At 28.3% G+C, this 23,646-nt stretch overlaps 1 protein-coding gene across 1 annotated transcript in view; it reads left to right on the forward strand.

The window, feature by feature from the left end:
* Nucleotides 1–3,598: 3,598 nt before the first annotated feature.
* Nucleotides 3,599–23,646, forward strand: part of LOC106679082 (semaphorin-1A) — a gene marked incomplete in the record, with an annotated part of 426,223 nt that continues 406,175 nt past the window's right edge. The window contains 1 exon segment of the mRNA XM_067044604.1: nt 3,599–3,747.

Raw genomic sequence — 23,646 nt, forward strand, 5'->3', positions numbered from 1 at the left:
TAAAGGATACTATTTATTTTAAATATAACAATATAGAAAATTGAACATTTTTTACCTAATTTTTTCTATCAATCACTCCTACTCACATTCATATAAATAAAAAATAAAAATAAATAAATGAAACAAATAAATTCTACGAAAGCTATTCGAATAATAAATAATAATATTATTGGAATAATAAATGAATAAAGTACGTATTTAATTAAAAAAAAAATAAATTAATAACCAGACAAATTTAAATTTCCAAAAAAATCCTCAAAATTCCTACGTACTATAAGCAGTGGAAGGAATTTCTAGGAGCAAATGTTTTATTGACTCAGGCATTAGTGGTTTTCACCTGCAACGTTTTGATGGAGTTCTGATATTTTGCACTTCCACGTTTTTGAGAGTGCTCAGCATGATTTGTGGTTTGTCACTTCCATTATTTTTCTGGAAATGAAAAAATTTATTTTTTCGTTTATCATATTACATAAAAAATTAATTTTCATTAGGATCATCATAAAATCTGATTACAATTTTTTATTTAAAGGAGAGTAAATGTCCTACAGTCTTGTTCTTTTTGATTTCATTCGTTTTGGGTATTGTTTAGGAGCATTCTCTCTCAATCCATTGGACACCAATGAAATGGAGACCCGGCAGATACCTCGGTGGAACATTTTGGAGTTTTGAAAATCTGTTCATATATGTTTTAGGGTTCTGTCTATGAATTTCAACTTTACTACTTTGAATATTATCCTGAGGGATATGAAAAAAAAAATCGTTTTTTGTCTTACAACTCGAAAACCATGTTTTATTCAAATAAATTATAATATTTATTTTATGTCGACCTCTCTTCTATATAAATTTCAACTTAGTGACCTGAAATTGTTCTGCTAATAACTTTTTTCTGGCTTTCACTTGGCTGGACTATTTACTATTCTGTCCCATAATGTAGACTCGCGCTTGCTTAAGGAAAAACTACAAAAATGTTAGAATGAAAATTGTAAAAAATTCGCTCTTCAATAATTTATTATAAAATAAATATTTGGATTAATTCGAATAATATGTGTTTTTCGAAATGACCATTCAAAGTAAGAATTAGTGAGGGAGTTCTGTTGGTCACGGTTTGTTACATTATGTCCTCACTAATTACATTCTTCACCCATTTCTACAACACTCCATTTCTATCTTCTCTATTACCCAATACCACAATCATACCTTTGTTTATAATTTTTATTAATACACACACACAGACATATATATATATATATGTATATGTATATTGTGGGTCTTGAGCATCAGTCAATATTATTAACAACTATTTTATGAAAAATTCACATTTAAGACTTGTCAGACTATTAAAATGAGGAAGAGACTTAGCTGATTAAAGAGTATTAAATTGTACATTTACATACTGAGTTTGATCAAAATCTGGAAACTGCACGTCGATTTCGACTATTACAGCACTTACTAGACAAACGGTCTAAACTTCCAATTCATTACAAAAGACTGATCTACATGACAATAATAAGACCTATCTGGACTTACAGAGTTGAGCTTTGGGGCTCCACTAAACCTTCGAATTCCTTACAATACAAAATCCTTAATGCTCCTTACTTTGTCACAAATAAAATCATTCATAAAGACCTTAATGTTCCCTATGTAACCGACCCAGCCCGAACCAGTTATCAATCCTCCCATTATTAACTCCCTAACCACTCAAACCCATTAGTTTTTAACTCTGCTTCCTTTTTCGTTCCAAACAATCCTCCGAGGCGTCTGAAAAGAAGATGGCCTCGAGACCTTATAATGGTTAAAAAATTTTTATAGTGCTATCAATTGGTAGTTTCTCTACATGCTTGTACCATACCATTATGATAGTACTTTAAATTTACTTGATGTATTTTATATACAGTTGCAAATATCAATATCAAAATAAAATTACAATTGCTAAAAGGTAAAAAAAAAAAAAATAGAAATAAAAACACAATTAACTAAACAACATTCTTTTTGTTATAAATTTTTATTTTATACTGATAATTTTGATTATGCCAGATTACATGAGTACAAAATAATTTTAAAATACTCATTTATTTATTAATTGTTTTTCTAATAATAATTAAAAATGATAATTTTTATCTTAAACGTTGAACAGTTTGTTAAGATGTTGATTGATTTTGTTTTTAAATCACAGGACTTTAACTTCTAAAAACAAAATGGCAAATGCCCTAAAATGGGTAACCCAACCCCCTAGGGTAACCCAACATACGTTTTCCTTTTTTTATGACTCCCTTCTAGTCATTTCTGACATACAGGAGGGTTATCTACAAGGTACCACCCCATTCTAATACCATGGTGGGAGATCAAGTTTTCATTTCGTGGGACTGCCAAAGAAATAAAAGTCGACTGGATTCGAACTAGCGCCGCTGCAGTTCCCAGGCTGCAAAGACCACCATCTCACTCCCTGAGACGGTTGTCATAGACGGCCCCCGGCAGGGAAGGCACTGTCATGACAGTACTTGATATAGCGTAGTAGCTGACAGTAACTGTTACAGCAGTGAAGCTACAGTCACGTTGAAGCCCTTGTACTTTACAACCTCGGAAGCAACTTTCAAGGTGTAAACTGTATGACAGTTATCGTCCTAATAATATTTACTGTAATGGCTGTAGTGATATATGTCAGTATCTATCGGAAGAGCTACTGTCATTAATGGCCGTTGATGAAATGAAATCATCAAAATTCATATATATATTTTTTTAATCTTGGTACTTTTTTTTTTAACCAGGTACTGTATTTCATTGCTAGTTTAAATTAAAATGATTAAAAAGTTGTTAATTTTTTTTTATTACAACTTATTTAAAAAATATATATATATATATTTTAAGGTTTGACAGATAAAAATTAATTACAATTACCATAAGTTAAAAAAATTTAGAAATAAAAACACAATGTTCACAATCCTTATATTTTTTCTCTTTTAGGTCGTAATTAGCCAAATAACATTCTTTTTGTTGTAAATTTTAATTTTATACGGACAAATTTGATTATGAAAAATTAAGTATGTATATAATAATTTTTAAAAATTCATTTATTTATTGACTGTTCTAATAATAATTAAAAATGAGACTAACAAATCGTATAAAATTGTTGATGGGCTGTCTTGAAAAAAAAAACAAAAAAAAAAGGAAGAGTGCATTTTTTAAAACTGCAGAGTGGGACATAGCAAATATATGGATTAAAAATTATTTTGTTTTTATTTCTAAATTTTAGACCTTAAGGCAATTGTAATTTTTAAAAATTTATAAAAAGTATAGGTACAAATTATTTAAAATTTAATTGAAATTGAAAATTTTAATGAAATTTTTATTTGTATTTTACGAGAAAAAAAAATTGCAATTTAAATTCTTTTGAAATAAAATTTAATGCTAATTTCCATTCCTCGATTTTATTTTATTTTTTCAAATTCATTTGCTTGTTTGTATCATTTATGTTTTTGATCTAGATCATTTCAAATTAATAAAGACCAACTCATAGTACTGCTCGTAACGGAAGACGCAGAGGTCTCTAGCAGTTTGGTAGAGCGGCCGGTAGGGGTCGCACCGGAGTGGGGGCAGAGTTGTACTTTCAGTCTGAGTTTGTGATCGGTGTAAGTTGGTTCTGTGCCTCTGCTTCTTCACGTCCGTCGTAGCTTCTGTCCTATCTTTGTGGCCCAGTGCCGTCATCTCCTCGGCTACATTGCTACAGGAGAAGAGAACAGCAAGGGGGTGGTGAGTCCAAAAAATGATTAAAATATTTTATAATAAAATAGCTATGCAAAGAGGAGGAACAATAGACGAAATTTTTATTTATTGCCTAAATGGCGTAAGCGTTATCACTGAATCCAGTTTAAGATAACAACAGTATTTTTAAAAATTATTTTTAAACAAAACAAAATAAAAATTTATATTTTCTTACTACCCGAATTGCACAGTTTTAGTTATATTTTGTTCTAGTTTTTCCATAGTGGTAGTTCTGTGGCTGAAATATCAGTAATTTGTTTTGTGAAGGAACCAAGCATTCGAGCTCTTTGTGGTGAATGGGAGGCCTCGAGGTTTGACCTGTTGTTGACATTCGGAGGGTAGGTTGCAAATGTTTCGTAGTTCTTCCCTCCGTTTTATCACTATTCCATATATATATTTAATGTTTGAAACTATTATTTATTACAAAGCAAGATTTTAATATTTATATAAATTTCGATCATTTTATTTATTTTTTTAAACATTAATTCATATCCCGTATAAACTTCCTTCTTTCATTCATTATTTATATTATTTTATATGTATATAATAATAGGTTAAATCATATTATTATATACTTATAATAGACTATTTAATATTTATTGAAATGTTTCAGCCAAACAATAATACGAGAAAGTAAGTTATATAATAATAAAGTAAGTTCGTAGCAAATATTTTGATAACATGGTAAAATTATTCATTTATAGCATAAGCCATTTTTTTAAATATCTTCTATAATACATCCTTTAATACTTGTATATTTGGGCTTAAAAACTAATTTTTTTTTTATAAAACTTATGGCTAACATTTTGACTTCATATTATTTTATTAGTTAATAACTATTACAATGTTTATTAAGATTTTTACAATATAACTAATTTATTATGACCAGAAGAGTAAACATGTCAATATTAAGGCAAATTAAGTCATGTTTTTGCAATATTTTTTAATAAAAAAAATTGATCAAAGTCTTATTTATAATTTTATTTATAATTAAAATTTATAAAAAAAATCCATTAGTGTTTAGCTAATAAAAGAATATGCCGTAATTTTCATTTATATTCAATGGAATAAAAATAAAAATATATATACATTTTTTTTTTTTTTTTTTTGGAAAAATGAAGTATATATATTTTTATTTATACAATACAAATAATTCCTGTTTCTATTACAGTTCCTAAATTTGAATTTATAAATATATTTATTACATATTTAAAACAAATTGCTGTATGGAAACCTGTTATGCGACGATCATTAGTAATTAATATTTTTATTTTTTTATAAACTGTTTAATTACTTTACTAACGTATTTTTAAAACATTAATATTACGCTCCGTACAAGTACCAAATTTAGCTTAAACAATATTTCTTATGTTATTTTTTTATTATTCTTAAAATATGTTCTTTCAGTTATTCTTAATTTTTAATTACAACAAATTATTCATTTTTATAATAATTAGTTGTTTTAATATTTTTGCGTAATTAAAACAGTGGTGCGGTTCTTTGCAGATTTTGAGACTATGGTGTTAACGTCGTACTTTTTTAACTGTTTGGTTTCCCATTGAAATTAATGCTATTTTCTTAATTAGATTTTTCATTAAATTTCGGGCCCGGAGACTTTTAGCTAAGCATGCGGTAGGCGTCCTTCTCAATTTTTATTTTTTTTTTTTAAAATGAAACATAGTAATATTTGCAGGGTAAGGGGTTATTTTTGTTTAAGCACTTGACGAAGCTCGGCGCTTTTAAAAGAAAGTTATTCTGTTTTAAGTGCCAGTCTCTCTTGGCGGTCTGGAAAGGCTTTGAATATAAGCCACCCTTATTCAACCATCTCCTTGGCGTTTCAGGCCATTTCAAAGGTTTGCAATTCGTTTTGATGAAACGGGAAATGGTTTCTGGTTAATACTGATTTGCCCGTTGCACTTTTCTAACATCCTTAACCGTTCTAGTCAGGGAATATTAAGTTTGAATTCAATCGTCGGATTAATTTCATACCTAATAGTTATTAGGTATGATTTTGCTTCTTTTCAACTGTTATCTTTTTTTCACAATAAATTAACATAATGAGCAATTTAATTATTATCAAATAATATGTTTATTGTATCAAAAACTTAAGAAGAATGTTAAATATTCTTATCAATAACTTTTAGATCTTGTCCAATTAGTCTGGAAAACTTTTTTTCGGAACTTGTTATTTAAAATTATTTTTCTAAGCGTACTAACAATTTTATACAGTTCATAATTTTAACTTCTTTAACTCTTTCTTTAGATATTTCGAACTTATAACTCATTTTCATATCGTTATTTTTTTAATAGGGTCGTCTTAAAGACGAAAGGTATGAAGTAGAGTCTTCGATAAAATCTATGCAGTACCTCAAATACAAAATAAATTTAATTGTAATATGCACCATTGATATATCACAGCTTTATATTGATATTTTATTTAGCGTTCTATTCATAATATTAACAATAATGTATATCTTGTATAAACATTTTTTTTTATTAAAATATTTGTTTATTAACATAAATAGAAATTGATTGTTTATTAGTATTAAAAGTAAGTTTCAACGTATATTAAAAATGATCGTTTAGCTTCAAATTTAAAAATAAAAGGAAGTACTTGATTTTATTTTTAATTTTTCCTTGAAATTTCGTTTTATGTAAAATTCTATTCTTCCTTTAGGGATGAAGTGGAGTTTTTTCCCTCTCAAGACCGTGGGTATTGATTACATTGTATACCTAATTACGATAATTACTCCCAAAGTCATCCAATTAGAATAATAACCAATTTTCTTGGTGTGTTATTGGGCGTTATATTAATTTTTTTATGGGCTTATAACGAACTTAATTGTGGTTTTTATACTAAAATGTATATATTACTTTTTAGACTAATAGATTCAGTGATGAAAATTGGTTTTTGAAGTGTTGTTTTACAATTTTTTTTAACTGATTTACAATGATTCATTGTGCTCCTTCGTTTTTTTTTCTTTTTAAAAATATTTTTACACAAAAAAAATCACAAATTAATGTTAAAAATAGATTTTCTTAGTTAAAAAAAAATTTAACGCCTATAAATATTCCACATCAGGTATCAATCCTCAACTAGGTTCATGAATTGTTCTTGAGCAAAATAAAAACTTTTAAATGATTTAATTCGACATTTATTTCCTAAAATAAATAAATAAATAATAATAATGACAATAATAAAAAAAAACTATTTTTTATTGCTTTAACTGTGTCCACAAATTACTTTCTCCTTGTCTTGCATTGGACACGTTTTTTATTTCTGTTCTCGTTTTCTATACTTTATAGAGTAATGGTTATTTTGTTTATATATATATATATATATATATATATATAAATTAAATCTGAATAAAAATTAAACAACTTAATGCCTTGTAATAGTCTTAATAAAACAAAATATTAACCCACTCCCTCCCCCCCCCAAACTTCGACTCTCCAGAACATGAAATAGACCGAGATGTGGTTCGCTCGAAATTACGATTATTATAAAGAAATCGGGTCTTTAATTCGTTTCGGCTGCCCATCCTTAGATCTCACACCATGCTGCGACATTCAATTCCGGAATTCTTAAAGAAAAACATATTAACTAACAGTCCCTAAGGATTCGGGAAAAATGAAAAATTTTAAACATAATTAGAAAAATGATTCACCAGTGAATTGAAACATGTCATTGTAATATTGGTCAGAGAATTAGTGAATCACCAAAAGAGTTGAATACCTGGCCCATTGATGAGTCACCGAAGCAAGCTGATCAATTTATTCGGAAGGATTGTTGTATATCGTTTTGTTCAATGTAGATTATGCATCTTACACTTCTTATCCACGATTTATATAGTCCTTAGATTTATTTAGTACTAATAAGTAATAGTAATGTCAGTATGATAAATTATTTATAATATGTCTAGTTTAAAAAAAAAAATTATAGATTAATCTATTGTTTTTAGCTTTGGCATATTTCTTCTATTAATAACTTTATTTGTATTCTTTGTATGTTTGGATGAATATGGTTTGCTGAGATAGTATTATATAAAATGGATTATCAGACACATTGCTTATATGTTTTAATTTGGAATAACATTATAAAAACGGGAAAATTTTTAGGTTTTTATACATTTAATTTCTTAAGTTTAGATTAGTTAATTAAATTATTTGGAATTTATAAAAAATATATCGTTGTAAAGAGAATCGAACACCTCGTTGACCTTCCTAGGGTGTTACCATCCACCCCAATTGCATAAATTAGATAGATCTAATTTCAATTTTTCAATAGAATAAAATTAAATTTGTTCTCATAAACATATTTCTATTTATTGTGTGTATATATATGTATATACAATCTGCCAATTTTCGAAATCGTTGCACTACAGGATGTTTGTATATTTTATTTCATATAACAATTTTATTAGATGCGAACAATATAAAATATTTTTTTCATTTATATCGGAGAGTTATTTCAACAGATTTTCTGATAAATTCACTATCGTATTAAATTGATGTTTTTACGTATTATAAAATATTTTTTTTTAGTTATCTTAAATTTTTTTTCGAAGTATTTATTGGCTACTTGTATGTCAGTCAATATCAATCAGTAATAAAAATGTGAAGGTTTGAAATATTTGTTTTTCTACGAAGGGTAGATTTGATTCTGGGTTAATTGGGTATGATTCTCTCGTTTTTATTTAATATTTTTAACAAGTGCTTGAAAATTCATGTTTATACATATACGTTGTTTTGTTATATTGAAATTTTATTTATTGGTTATTTCAGTTTATTAAGATTTATATTTAGAGGTCGGTTATGGAGGGGTAGGGGGAAGCCAGGTGGAAATTCCCCCCTCGCATGTTCCCTTCTGTCTGTAAATTGATCTTTTGCTTGGAGGGTTGTTAATGGAGATTAAACCAATGGTCGCTTAGATTATGGTTATAATTATTTACTATATATATATATAATATTTACCTAGTCAATAATTATTTGATATATATAATTTTTTTGTGGGTGGGAACCTACGCTGTAAAACAATACCAATTGTTTTTAATTTAATTGTGTATAGAGAGAGAGAGGCAAATAAAATGGTCATATCGTATTATTGGTTCTGATTTCCAATGAATTAATTATTAATATTGCCACAGTGCTTTACAATACATAACAATGTTCATGTAAAGCCAGTCAGAAGTTAATTTATAATGAATTACGTTGTAAAAAAAATCATTATTTCAATTATACAATATTTTTTAATTGGGAGGTCTATCGTTTTATTCCATGTAGGTTTTGGATTGTGGAAAATTCTTTCTAAAAACATTCCTCACTGCACACAATTCCACCATCGTAATTTATTTTATTTTTTTAATTTAATTTTTACTTTAATAGTAGTTGCATAGTCCTTTATATCCCTATTAAATACTTCATCATAAATTAATGATCACTACTTCTAAATTTTATTTGTACCATCACACTGGACTCATGTCCCTAACAACATAATCTTAATTCCCCCCCCCCCTCTACTACTGTCGTTATGGTGTTGTATTGGATCTTACGTTGTTTTTTTAAACATCGTTATTAATTTATTTTTTATAATTATTATTTTATTTTATTTAAGGCTATTGTAACTGAATTTTATTTAATATGTCTGCATATTTTTTTTTTGTCAGTTTTGTAATTTTTTTTTTTTTTTTTTTTTTAATTATTTATTTATTGTAATTTACAACTGTACAAAATAATACAATAAGTAAATATGTAGTATGTTTCATATACACTTGAAAATCTTGGGAAGGAACCACCCATTGGTGGTACTTCAAACATTAATTTAAACTAGAAGGTCTCGTGGCCATCTTCTTTTCAGACGCCTCGGAGGATTATCAGGGATTGTTAAGGATGAAAGATTAAGAATTAATGGGTTAGGATGGTTAAGGAGTTTGAAATAAAAAGACGCATATCTGGTTTGGGTCAAATCTGCAACGAATGGGATGTTAAGGTCTTTATTAATGAGTTTATTTGTGACGTAATAAGGAGCATCAAGGATTTTACGTAGGATTTTGGATTGTAACGATTGGATGCGGGAAGAATTTGATGGTTTGGTGGAGCCCCAGAGCTCAATTCCACATGTCCAAATTGGTCTGATTATTGTAGTGTATACTAAGTTTTTGTAATGAATGGGAAGTTTAGAGCGTTTGCCAAGTAAGTGTTGTAGCAATCTGTTTTGTAATTAAATGTATTTTTGATAAATTTTGTTATATGAATAGCTTCCTTTAACTTTCTGTTTTTTATTTTACAATTTTTTTGAAATGCTGTGATATGCCATTATTTTAAATATAAACTTTTTCGTGATCTTCTACGCTTATTTTTATTACGAAATATATTAGATGCATTGTTGCAGATATAATCTTTTCAATTTTCTGGTTACTCCAGACATAGACTTGAAATATATTCCTCAAGGCAGTTCGTTGGAAATCACTTAAACACCTACTATGTTACTATCCTCAGCAGCTTTAGAATTTTATAAATTTTTAATTTATAGTTTTCGTCCTTAGTGGAAATCAGTAGTGTTCAGACGTCACTACTCAATAAAAAAAAATATATTCTGTGCATTTTAAATTTATCTGTACATAATTTATTGAAAATATAATAATTATAACAAAAACATTTTAAAAATTAAATGTTTTTGAAATGTATTAACTGAGTTTTACCTCCTTCTCCGCTCAGAAAATAATATTGTGTCCAGAAATTGTAATTTTGAATTTAAAATGTTCACAATTGTATTGCTTTGATAAATCTTGAAAATTTGCGATACTACTTAAAATGTAATACTTATTATTTTTAATATAATAGTGTAGTTCCTAGAAGAAATATATTTTGCTTACCAATGATTATGCCTATAATGATTCTAAAATAATTTAAACATCATCCAACAATTGCGAAATGACACAGCTCAAAAAGTAAAAATGTGTATTATCGTTCATTTTTAAAATTTTGTTTCTTTGGATAACTGAAATTAAGTATAAAATTTTGTTTCTTTGGATAACTGAAATTAAGTATAAAATTCTGTTTCTTTGGATAACTGAAATTAAGTATAAAATTTTGTTTCTTTGGATAACTGAAATTAAGTATAAAATCTGTAGTAAGTTAAACGTACTATATTTTAAATAGTATCATAACTTTTAAGAACTATATCGAAACCAATTTTAAATTTGAATTCAGTTCCTATATTGAAAAGAAGAGAATGGCAACGTTTGCGTTTGTCAATTATTTGTGGATAACATGAATTTAGTACTCTCTGTTTACATGAACTTAAAAAAAAAAAAAATAAAACTCTTCGCCCAGTATTTTTGAAAGTAAACAATCCATTTAAGTGGTTTTAAGATAAACAAACATCAGCTCAATGATGACACTGCTAACTATTGGAGGACAAATATTGTTTGTCAGCGAAAAGTGTTTCAAAAAAGTTTCCCAGCTCCGAGGACAAACTCCTGTTTGTCTCTTGTATGGAATTAGTTTCAAAACAGACGTTACAAATATGATAAAAGATATTATATTCTTATGTTTACAGACAATCTTCGATACGAAAAAAATAATCTTTAATTGCTAATGTTGAAACAATTGCATTTTTTCGTAATGAGTCAGTTTTGTTTTGTTTTATATTGTCCAGCTGCTGATCCATAAACAAAGTTAAAATATTTTCAAAACCTGATTAATCAAATTTGATAAAATTTTATTGAATGCAGGTAAAATTCTTTTCTTCTTGTATTAATTTGAATAACATAAAGAAATGCCTAAAAAAATCTTAAGACCCTTTACCAACCGACATGTTTAAAAATTTTAGTCCTGTTTAAAATATAGTAATTGTTGTAAAGTTTGGAGTCCGAACTTTTAAAAATATTTTTATTATAAATAAATTACTAATAATGTCTGAATGGGTTATATTTTTATTGTTTGTCAGTCACACATTTTCCTCCGTTAACGGCGTAAAATTTCCTTCATTTCTTCATTATTTAATATTCAATTTATTAGTTTATTTCTGTTTTGCACATTGGGGTGAAATTCTATTTCAGTGGATTGGAAATCATAACAGCGAATAATACTTTTACTGTTGTCGAAGTATTATGAGACGTAATCTCAACGAGATATCGATCTTCAAAGTCTTTAAGCGATAAGAGCTTCTTTGATTGTTGCCCATTCAAAGTTTCGATCAGTAAAGAGCCATCTTTCAATTTCTTTACATTGTTAACACTTCCTACTAAATTTGTAATTACTTTATCTATGAATAAAGTATATTTTGTTTTTTAATACTTTGTTTATTAGCTTGATTATAAAGTAACGTGCTATATTTTCCGTTCTTTTGGGATTGATTTTGTCTGGTGTGGATTTGATTCGGTATTTAACCCATTTTCGTTTCTTTGTTTGAGGGCTATAAGACTCAGGAGGGTCTCTCATCTTTATAATTAATTTTACGTAAAAAAAAAAAAATAATTGAAATGAATAAATATACTAATTAAAAAGTACATGTATGATACTAAGACAACAAGAAAAAAACATATATAAATACAATAGTAAATAAAAGTTAAAAAATATGTCTTATCTGAGAGCTGAGAATTTCTGCGTCCGTTCTTGACGAAGTCTTAACAACAACTAACATATTTTCTTTATTTCCTCCTACTATATCATCATTACATTTTAAAACACATTTCCATCATGGCCTTTTTCGTGGTCAGCTCTTTTTTACATTTCCGAAAATAATGAAATAGATAAAATAAAAAATTGGAAAACAATTTTTTAAATTAACCTAGTATATATATATATATGATATTTTAAGTAAGTGAACTATTAATGTTTTAACTGTAATATGGATCAATTTTAAATTAAACTATGTACCTATAGTTTTTAATTGTTAGTTAAAAAAAATATATTTGTTCTAAAAAACTGTTTTTTTTTAATTGTAGGGTATGACTACGCAAACAATAAAGTTGCAAATATATATATATTTCATTTTCTATCCTTAATATGCCTATATCATTTTTTCCTCTAACAAATGAATCATTTCCCCATTTTAATTTTATCTCCAAAGAGACTGGAGACAAGAAATGTAAATGTAAAAATATTTTCAACGACTTGTGATTATTTTTCGCTCTTTTAGAGGACTGTGGGATTCGCGTTGATCGACGTATAAATATTTCAAGGCTCCCACAGTCATTTCAGTTGGCAGGACTGAGCGAAGAACCGATAGCCTATCCAAGTGTGACCAACTGACAGAGGAACGGGACACTGCTACTGCACGTCCGCGGTCACCCGCCGCGTCGCTGGCTATAACGCGAGTAGACGTTAACCCTTACCCGCCATTTATTGGCTTTTCTGGTTCTTTTTGTGGCAAGGAATTCCGTTATTTGAAGTGGAAATCTTAATTTCTACTTATTAGTTTACGAAATAAACAACTTAAAATGACTTATTCATTTATAGGATTTTATTACATGAATAAAAAAAAGTTTAAAAAAAAATTGTATAGTTTCAACTAAAAACGCAATAATATATATAATCCTGGTCTGGATCGTGTTTGTACACACATACACTCTTTCTGTCAGTTGATTCGGACCAGCGCATTTCTTTTTGAAAATCAAATTCATTTTGGAATAAATAAAACGAAACTAAAATAGGTTTTCAAATGAAATTTTAATCCAAAGAATGTACATGAAACAATACAATTAAAGAGGAATATAAAAAAAAAATAATCTGTCATCGGTGAGGTGCAACCTAACGAACCCAATTTATTTTTCTTTATTCAATTAAAAGTTAAACCTGGTATAACTCGTATTTTAATTGTTAACAGTTTCCATACTAAGAGAGTTTTATAAACGAATAAAATCGATAGACAAATTTTTGTTTAGTTTTTATTTCACTTTTTTTTTTTTTATCTCAGAGTAAAACAACGAACTTCGAGCGAAACACTTTTTTGCTTAATATTTGCATATAAAAACAGAAAATACAGATGAAACAAAAAAAAAAAAGATAGATACTATTGGAAATGAGCTTGGTAATATGAATATAATGCAGGCACAGTTTTTATACGATTGAACTGTTGACCGGCAGTGGATATATAAATACTTTTTGATTTATAAATACTTACAAACCCATACATATATATATGTATGGGTAGGTTTCTAAGTATTTATAAATCAAATTATCATTTTACAATATGACACTTTATCTGAAATTTTGTTACGTTAAATTTCTTTTGTTTCTCTCCTTAAGGCGCTGTATACTTCCAAAAGATCCAGTTTCGTGCTGATAAATAATACATCAGATATGGTTAGGTCAGCACGGAATATGTCGATGATCAAACGTTAAAAACAAAAGGAACTTCGTGGCAATCATAACATTTGTCGTTATTTTGATTTGTTTTGTGATCGCGTGATCTCAGCCCAAGGTGAAACAAATTCTACTTAAAAAATTTTCCCATGCCTAATTTTAATATAACTCGTTTTCAATTTCAAATTGTAGAAATCAAGCTTGGGCAGAAATTTCGTGAGCCTTATAAAATGCATTTTGAATATCCTTAACTCGTAATGGTGGAAGGTGGCGCGCCCAATCTCCATGAAATCAACTATAGATACGAAGCTAAAGACATTTTGAGAAAATACCCATAACAGTTCAGCGGTTCCACCATAGCTGTTTAGCATGCTCCAATTCAATCAATATTAAAATATTATAATTTTCCTCACATTAGTTGCACTGTCAGTACATTATGCATCACTAGTTTTGAGTTTCTATATTTAGTCAAGTGTTACAAGCTAGTTTCGTAGTGTAATTTGCAGATAACGCTACGATGTCGTGTTCCTTAGAAATTATACTAACTACGAAATCAGTCTATTGGTTCATAACTCCCACAAACATTTAGTTGTTATTTTAACTACAGTAACTGTTTAAATAAAAAAGAAAAAACCCGATAATTATCACGTTTTAGAGTCAAAAAATAAATTAAAAATACTTTTTTTGTAATTAAAAAAATTTAACCTAGCATTAATTTTGAGTTTTTATATTTATTTAAGTGTTACAAGCTAGTTTCGTAGTGTAATTTGTGGATAACACAAAGGTTAGATATTATACTAACTATAAAATCAGTCCATTGATTTCTAGCTGCACACATACATTTAGTTGTTATTTTAACTACATTAACTGTTAAAAAAAAAAACAGTTATTGTCACGTTTTACAGTCCAAAACGAAAAATTAAAAATATCTTTCTGTCTTTGTCCTCTATTGTTTCTGAGTGCTTTATTATTCTAAACAACTTGACCTTTTTTGATGAAACTTGAGGGGCTGAGTCGCAAAAAATGAATCTTTCACGAGTCATTGGAAAAGCACAATCCATTGTTTTACCCTTACACGCTACTGATCTATTTGCTTTTTGTGTTTTTAAATTAAATTAATATTTATTTTTCGTTTATTTGGTATTTTCATTTCAAAACTTTTTCTCTTGCCCTCAGGTAAATTTGGATGTTTTAAATTTTGTTATCTCTTTTTTCCATCCCTGTATAATGTAGCACTCTGGAGGGCAGGAGTTTTTACTGAATATATCCATATAGATTTCCATACTGGTGTTATTGGGTTCGAAACACCAGGTTTTGTAGGCTTTGTGGGATTTTATCTTTTAAATATTTCTTTCTTAAACCTTTATACTTATTTATGCTTCCTAGAAACATTTTATGAATTTTTATTTCGGACATTTTTAAATATTCTTTCGTTTTTATTCTAGATAAAAATTGGACCACAAATTTAGTTCTCAATTATTTTCTAGAAAGCCTAATAATATATAATTTAATGAATATTAAAAATTTTAATGTCATTTTTCTGTATCTTCAGTGTTTCCTAGTGGTTTTTTAACTATCAAATTTAAGTTTAAAAATTATTTTTCCAACTCTGTAGGAATTCTCTACTCCTCCACACTTTTTTCAATAACACATTCACCTTATACGTCTGCGGGTCTGGGATAATCTTTCGATCGATAAATATCGATTATGTGGCACAATTGTTTGACAATGACATTGTTTTATAAAAATTTAAAGATATATTTCTCTTGCAAATTTATTTATGAAAAATATGATGATGACGAATTAAAATAACCTTGCAAATTAAAATTAAATGCATTTTATTCATGTTTAAATAAATAATTTAAATTTTATCCATTATAGTCTCAAAACATTTTCTTTTCTTTACAGTCCGACGTTTCGGCCAATTCGGCCATCCTCAGGGACAATCTATCGCAAAACAGATTTTATTACATCTATGATCCTCAATAATTCAAATATTTAGCAATATTATTTATAATTTCTCTATAAAACATTAAAACAGTAGGTAAACATATATTTTTTGTTAATAAGCATATCCTACATTATGTCTAATTACCTAATTAGTCAATTTTAACATTAAAACAAAAATTAAAATTCTTGTTTTTGCATTTTATTCTTTAAAACTTTAACATGTTAAAAAGTGGTATATGGTATCATATTTATTTACAGACTTTTAGTTGATTTTTTTATTAAATATAACTCTGCTAAGATTGTTATTATCCGTGCTATTCGAGGCTGGTGAAACTCACCGTAATTAAATTTATCTATAATAGCAGGTACTCCTTATTCGCAACTATTGAAAAGTCGAATTTCATTTGCTCTGTATACTCTACTGTCACATTGTATAAATCGCTGAGGTCAACTGTTGTGCTTTATATATGCCTTTGTTAGGAGTATTCAAGATGTGTTAAATGTAAAATATTTTACCATGTTAAATGTTATAAGCATAGGATTGTGAGCAGCCCCATTTCAAGTCATGCTAAAGGTTAACTGCATAAGAGCTCCTAGCGGATTTTCTGAGCACCTTGCTTTATAACCTTTCCTTCCAAAACTTTATGTTACTGTTTACTGCTAAGTTTTGATGAAAGTAATTTATTACAACATGCCTAAAGTGAGTAAAAAGTAGAAGTTGTGTGAAAGTTTGGCTACTGAGTGTCTTGTTGATCTTCTGACTTGTGAGGAAGAGAATCAAAATGAGTTAATTGACAACTGTCATTACTCATTGTCAGACATTTCTTTATTAGTTTATAAAAACATTTAAAAGAATACTAACACAAACTACGAGCTAGTAACCCAGCACAACAACCAACAAAACGGTGACGAGCTCAGTGGGTCTGTTGCGTGACGTCATTCTCCATTTAACAGACCTAGTAACAGACTTTCAACTATGTTATGTGTTATATCGTTTTAATATGCTAAAAGAAGGAAATATTTTTCCATTTAACACGCTATAACATGTTAAACTAAAGATCATGAATACCCCTAGTGAAGCATATTGGTTTTTTAATCCTACGAACATAAATAGTCACAGCATAATTTTTTTTAAGTTGTCACATTATAAAAATGTATGTATTATGCAATAAATTTATACATTACTTATTGTTTCCTTTTTATTATTTATTATTTTTTCCATTACACATTTTAATTATTTTTTTTATCATTATATCGTTGTTTAATTTTTTCATTATTTCAATTCTAAAAATTTTCTCTCTTTTTTACATCACACATAAAAGTAAATTTAGTTCAAAAATATTAAAATTATATAAATATTTCAAATATAGTAAAAAATATATGCAGACATAAAACATGGTCGTCTCCATTTTTAATCTGTTAATATTTTTAAAAAAACACACATGCATACAAAGATTAAAATAAAATTTACAATTATATAAAAAATAAATTTATATTAAACTTGCAATAGTATTCAATTAATCTATATACATCCCTAAATCTAGCAATTAGTAAACAGGTCTGATAGTGAGTGATAAAATCATCCATCTTGTAGCTGATTTTTCCATGTTTTGTGCTGTTTGGGGTCTTTGATGGTCTGTAAATGGCATCTATGGAATTGGGAACATTATGGTCTTCTCAACAATAGTGAACCCAGGCTGTCCTTATAATGATTATGGATTAATGTCATTGATTTTTAATTTGCGATTTAAACCTTTGAGAATAGAAAAGAACTTTAAATTGGTAGAGTCGGAACAAGAGATAAAGAGAGCGTGGTGGGGAAAATCCTTGAGCAGGTGAGCCCTTGGTCCAGAGTCAACCTTGGCCACTTGGGCCGCTCCCACAGGCATCACCATCACTCAACACGAGCCAGCAAAACGACCAAAAGTCTTTGTGGACCCTCTGCGGCTAAAATCCTATTGATTAACTGTATCTACTCAAAATGATAAACCTTTATTTTGAGAAATTAGTCTTGCCACACAGGCAAAACTGGAATAACATTCAGATTTGCGAAAAATTTGTATGCGATGAAATAAAATGGAGGTCATTTTCGGTTTTATCACCCCAGATAAATACTAATTGCAATTAAAATCATCAAACAAATAACTACCTAATTTATTTTCTCAATTACTGAAGTATAAAGTAGTTTTCATTACGACTTGAAAGAAAAATTCCCTTCAACCCTTTGAATATTTAGGAGTTATTAGAGGATGGGTTATCCACTATCTGAATCACTTAGAGAAAACCGAGAATTCAGTGCCTATATATTTTTTTTAATTTTAAAATCATTCCAGATTAATATTAATACTTCATTACAGAAAAGATTCTTAATTTGTATCTTCATCTAATATACAATCGTTAAGTAACACACTGTGCATTATTGATGATAACAATGATTTAATTTATGAAAATTAAATATCTATAAAAAAATAAATAAATCCCTCAATTATGAAGTGAAAGTCCGGGTTATTTTTGGGAAATATAGCTTACGTCCCTTGTGTGTATTTATGAATTTTCCCGGTCACTGAACGCTTAAATATACCTTTGCTGGCTGGGTTCAACTAAAAATAAAATTGTATAAGTTGGATTATTTATAAAGATTTATAAGTTATTAAATAGTGTTATTGTTTTTTTTTATATAGTTCATAATTAAACAATAGTTTTATTGCATTTCAACAGTTATTATCCCCCTCCTTCGTTTATTTTAATTTATCAAAAATTAATGTTTTATTGTTCATTATCATTATTATATTATTTTTTACTAAATTATTAATCTTTTCATTTCGTTACTGATTTCAACTTTTGTTGGTAAAATTATTGTGAAAACAAAAATTTATGTTGAACTGAAATTATCATAATTAGGTACAATAAGAGAGTCCCGTCTTAACAATTTTTTTTTTTATTCAGAAAACTTTATTTATTGACAGATATTACAATCTGCCACACCGTTGTGGGTAATAGGTATTAGTGATGAATGATCACGTTCATATTAAAATAAAATAAAATTAGAATGAAAAAAAAAATAAAAACTCTCTTAAAATATGTACAAACAGAAGGATAAAGAAAATGAACATCATCAAACTATGTGCATGAAAAAATAAATAAAAATAAAATAATCTCTAGTCACATTTACATTCTTATATAGAATATTTACACAATCGACCTGAGGGTCCCTGAGCCCACTCTATCCCCCACGTGTGAGATACTAACTGCTATTATTAGTTATTTAACTATATATATATACCTTTCTCCTACAAAGTTTTATTGCATTTTCCTTATCATTCTTTTTTTGTTCTCAACCTATTTATTCTATTCTCTCCATTTCTCTCATACCTCCCATATTCAGTGATCCGCATCACATATTCAATATGTTACACAAATGTTAGGAAAATCGGAAGAAATTATCAATAAATATAAATAAATAAAACATAATAGCACTACAACAATTTAAAAAAAAAACAAATAAATAGGTTTAAAAAAATCTAATAAATAAAATTCATAAACATGCAAAATAGCTTTAAAAAAATGAATAAATAAGTTGAAACGCAATTATAAAGGTAGGAGGCTAAAAAAAAAAAATAAAAAAAAGAAAATAAAACCAAGTACAATGAAAGGAATCGTAAATAACGTTCAAGAAGATGTTAGATGATAAAAATATATAGAAATGGTGCCAGACGACAATTAAGTTCGAATTTCGTTTTAGTATTTTTATTATATACTTGCTAGGCTTAATTAGCCAGTTTTATAAATGTATATTTGTTGTATGATAAATCAAAGATATACCGCTAAAGTTGATTTACTATACTTTAAACAATTTATTCACACAGAACCGATAAAATATTAAAATTTTAACTAGAGCAGAGTATTGATTTCGGTGGCTGAGAGTTAAAATTTCTTAATTATTTAAAGAGAAAGCTTCAACTGAGCTTGCCTTTAGTTAGCTTCTTTTGATTTTTGCCCAAAACCGGACAGGCCACAAATTTAAGCAAATATGTAACGGCCAGTAAAAATATTCCATGTACATGCTTGTACACATGAGCTCATTTTTAATTATATCTCTTGTTACAAAAATAGTGTCTCTTTTATTTACCGTTATTGTGGCATTAAATATAGAATTAAAACTAAGTTCACTAGAAAATTTGGTTAACCGCCTCAACATGGTGGAAGCAACCTATTCCTTTTTTACCTGTGGTGTCAACTGCCATTGTCATTGTGGTTCAGGTAATGACGGTCCCCGAATACTTTAGACCGTCAAAGGGACCATGGGACGCCCATAAATCATAAGTTAGTTGGTCTGTCATGGGTTATTGTTACTTTTATGATCCATCTTTTTTTAAAGACTCCAGAATGATATCTTTAGCAATTATTTAATTAAATATTGTAATCAATAGTTAATGTGTGTAGTACATAAAAAAAGATGATCCGGGTGTGTCATAAGAACTGAAGTAGTAATAAAACTATTTATTATGAGCCAATCCCAATTTGCAGGGCTAAAAAAAAATAAATAAAGGGAAAATAATGTAACAAAGTATGAGGAATAGATAACAAAAATAAAAGTAAACTAAGGCATGCTAAAATAGATTTTAAGTATGTGAAATTTGATATAAAAATGAACAAAGGATTACAAAAAAGTATTAGAAAATTAATGATAACAGAAAAAAAAAGTAATATAAAAATACAATTCACACTAAAAGGAAGAAAATAAGGGAACTAAGAATAAAATAAATGACAAAAATAAAATAAAAATAATGAACAATGTATGACACCAACTTTTCTAAATGAAGGAAAGATAGAGAATTAACTAAAGGCGGATGCGAGGTATCAACTGGATAGGGAGTGGGGGAATTTGACGGTTAACAAAACCGTTACAAAGTAAAAAGACATGAAATAATGTTAAAGTAAGATAATATTGGGAAATTTAGGAGAATATTAAATATTGGCTGACAACAAATGATAATGTATTTAAATATATACATGAGCATACCCAGAGGGGGCACCTGCCATCCCCCCCTTAGGAGTTTATTTATTTAATGGGATTTATAACTGTACAAGTAATCAATACAATAAGTAAATATGTTGTATGTTTCATTTACACTTGAAAATCTTGGGAAGGAATTAATTTAAATTAGAAGGTCCCGTGGCCATCTTCTTTTCAGACGCCTCGGAGGGTTATCAGGGATTGTTAAGGATGAAAGTTTAAAAATTAATGGGTTAGAATGGGTAAGGAGTTTGGAATGAAAAGACGCATATCTGTTTTGGGCCAAATCTGTAACGAATGGGATGTTAAGGTCTTTGTGGATGAGTTTATTTGTAACGTAATAAGGAGGATCAAGGATTCTACGTAGGATTTTGGATTGTAACGATTGGATGCGGGAACAATTTGATGGTTTGGTGGAGCCCCAGAGCTCAATTCCATATGTCCAAATTGGTCTGATTATTGTAGTGTATACTAATTTTTTGTAGTGAATGGGAAGTTTAGAGCGTTTGTCAAGTAAGTGTTGTAGCAATCGGAATCTACGAGCAGTTTCTTGTCGTTTCAGTCTTGTGTGTGGATTCCAAGTAAGTCTCTTGTCAAGATGGAGTCCTAAGAATCGAATCTGTGCAACAGGCGTTAGTGGAGCATTTAGAAAGGATACTGTAGGACAGGAGGGTAGAGGTTTACTATGAAGAGTAAAGGTGATCTGATGGGATTTCCCTGGTGTAAAAAAATTATTAATTTAATTTAAAAACAATTTTTTCAAGGAAATGTTAATTGTAATTAGTAATAAAACACTGCGACAATTTTATATAATGTTCTTAAACATTTGGTTTCATTCTCCTGTTCCGTGCAAAAATATCACAACATGATTGACTATGACTTGTTCCTTTCTAGTTTTGATCTTGGGTACAGCCTTGAATATACGTATAATAAGGGAGGGTATATAAACAAAGACAAAATACAATAAAATTAAAATTCATTAGTTTGTTTTGAAAATTAAACGTTCAGACACAAATTCACACGTATGAACAACAAAGTAATTTTTCAGAGGTTCTTTGTATGATACAGTTATTAAACTCTAAATGTGGTAGCAGTTATCAAGCGTAAACACGAGATAAGGAAGGGAGGTAATTAAAATTCATGAGCGTCGTTTATTAATGGAATATTGACATTGGATGGAAACTTTGCAATAGCTTTAATAATTGTCAAGCGAAGAGATATGGGTCATTATCATATTTATGTTGTTAATAAATCATATTAGCTTAGGATCATCTACACGTGCAAACGAAATAACGATATCATGAGTTCATTAAATTAATCTTTTCTATTCCGTCAATTATGATGTGGTTATTTTTTCATATTTCTTATGACTTTGTAAAACTTTTAGAGCTTAAATATACATTGCTTCATTATATCGATGCTTATTTAACCTGCAGGTTTTGTTGAATTTAATGATGGTCATTAACTACTACGCGATGAATAATCTTAATTTACCATCTTTTAGATCTTTCAACCCCCTTCTACGTTAGAAGCCACATCATACTTCAGTAACCACTGGCGTACTTCTTAAAATCATACTTGAAAGGAGAAATCTTCTTGATACCAACCAAAATTTCGCAATTAGTCTATATTAATTTTATAATCACCACTAATAAAAATATTTTAATAATGATTTGATGCTTGAGAACAACAACGTCTTTCTGTTTCTTCTTAGAATTTTTTTTAGTGGGTTTTTTATAGTGTTACCCACTCTTGGAAGATTAATAGTTTACTGTATTTAGTAGATTGTAGGATGATAGTCCGGGTAGAGGTCAAATAAGTACAAAATATTAAAGATTAACTATTTATTGGTTATGAACGTTTCGTCCCACTTTGCAGGGCTTCATCAGGGTGGAATGGGGACAAGATACCAACATTGTAAATATGATAAAACAATAAAATATGAATAGGAAGCGGGTAAAAAGTTATATATATATACCTTTCTCCTACAAAGTTTTATTGCAATTTCCTTATCATTCTTTTTTTGTTCTCAACCCTATTTATTCTATTCTCTCCATTTCTTCCATACCTCCAAAATCCAGTGATCCGCATCACACATTCCATCTGTTACACAAATGTGAGGCAAATCGGAAGAAATTATCAATAAATAAAACATAAAATAGCACTAGAACAATTTTTAAAAAACAAGTAAATAAGTTTAAAAAAATCTAATAAATAAATTTTATAAACATGCAAAATAGCTTTAAAAAAGGAATAGATAAGTTGAAACGCAATAATAAAGGTAGAAGGCTAAAAAAAAAATTCATTATCAAAAGAAAGGAAATAAAACCAAGTACAATGAAAGGAATCGTAAATAACGTTCAAGAAGATGTTAGATGATAAAAATATATGGAAATGGTGCCAGACGACAATTAAGTTCGAATTTCTGTTTCTTCTTAAAAATTTTTTTAGTGGGTTTTATAGTGTTACCCACTCTTGGAAGATTAATAGTTTACTGTATTTAGTAGATTGTAGGATGATAGTCCGGGTAGAGGTCAAAGAAGTACAAAATATAAAAGATTAACCATTTATTGGTTATGAACGTTTCGTCCCACTTTGCAGGGCTTCAT

The sequence above is a fragment of the Halyomorpha halys genome, unplaced genomic scaffold (assembly GCF_000696795.3).
Source record: "Halyomorpha halys isolate HHAL.00 unplaced genomic scaffold, Hhal_1.1 Scaffold176.1, whole genome shotgun sequence".
In the NCBI taxonomy this organism is placed as follows: Eukaryota; Metazoa; Arthropoda; class Insecta; order Hemiptera; family Pentatomidae; genus Halyomorpha; species Halyomorpha halys.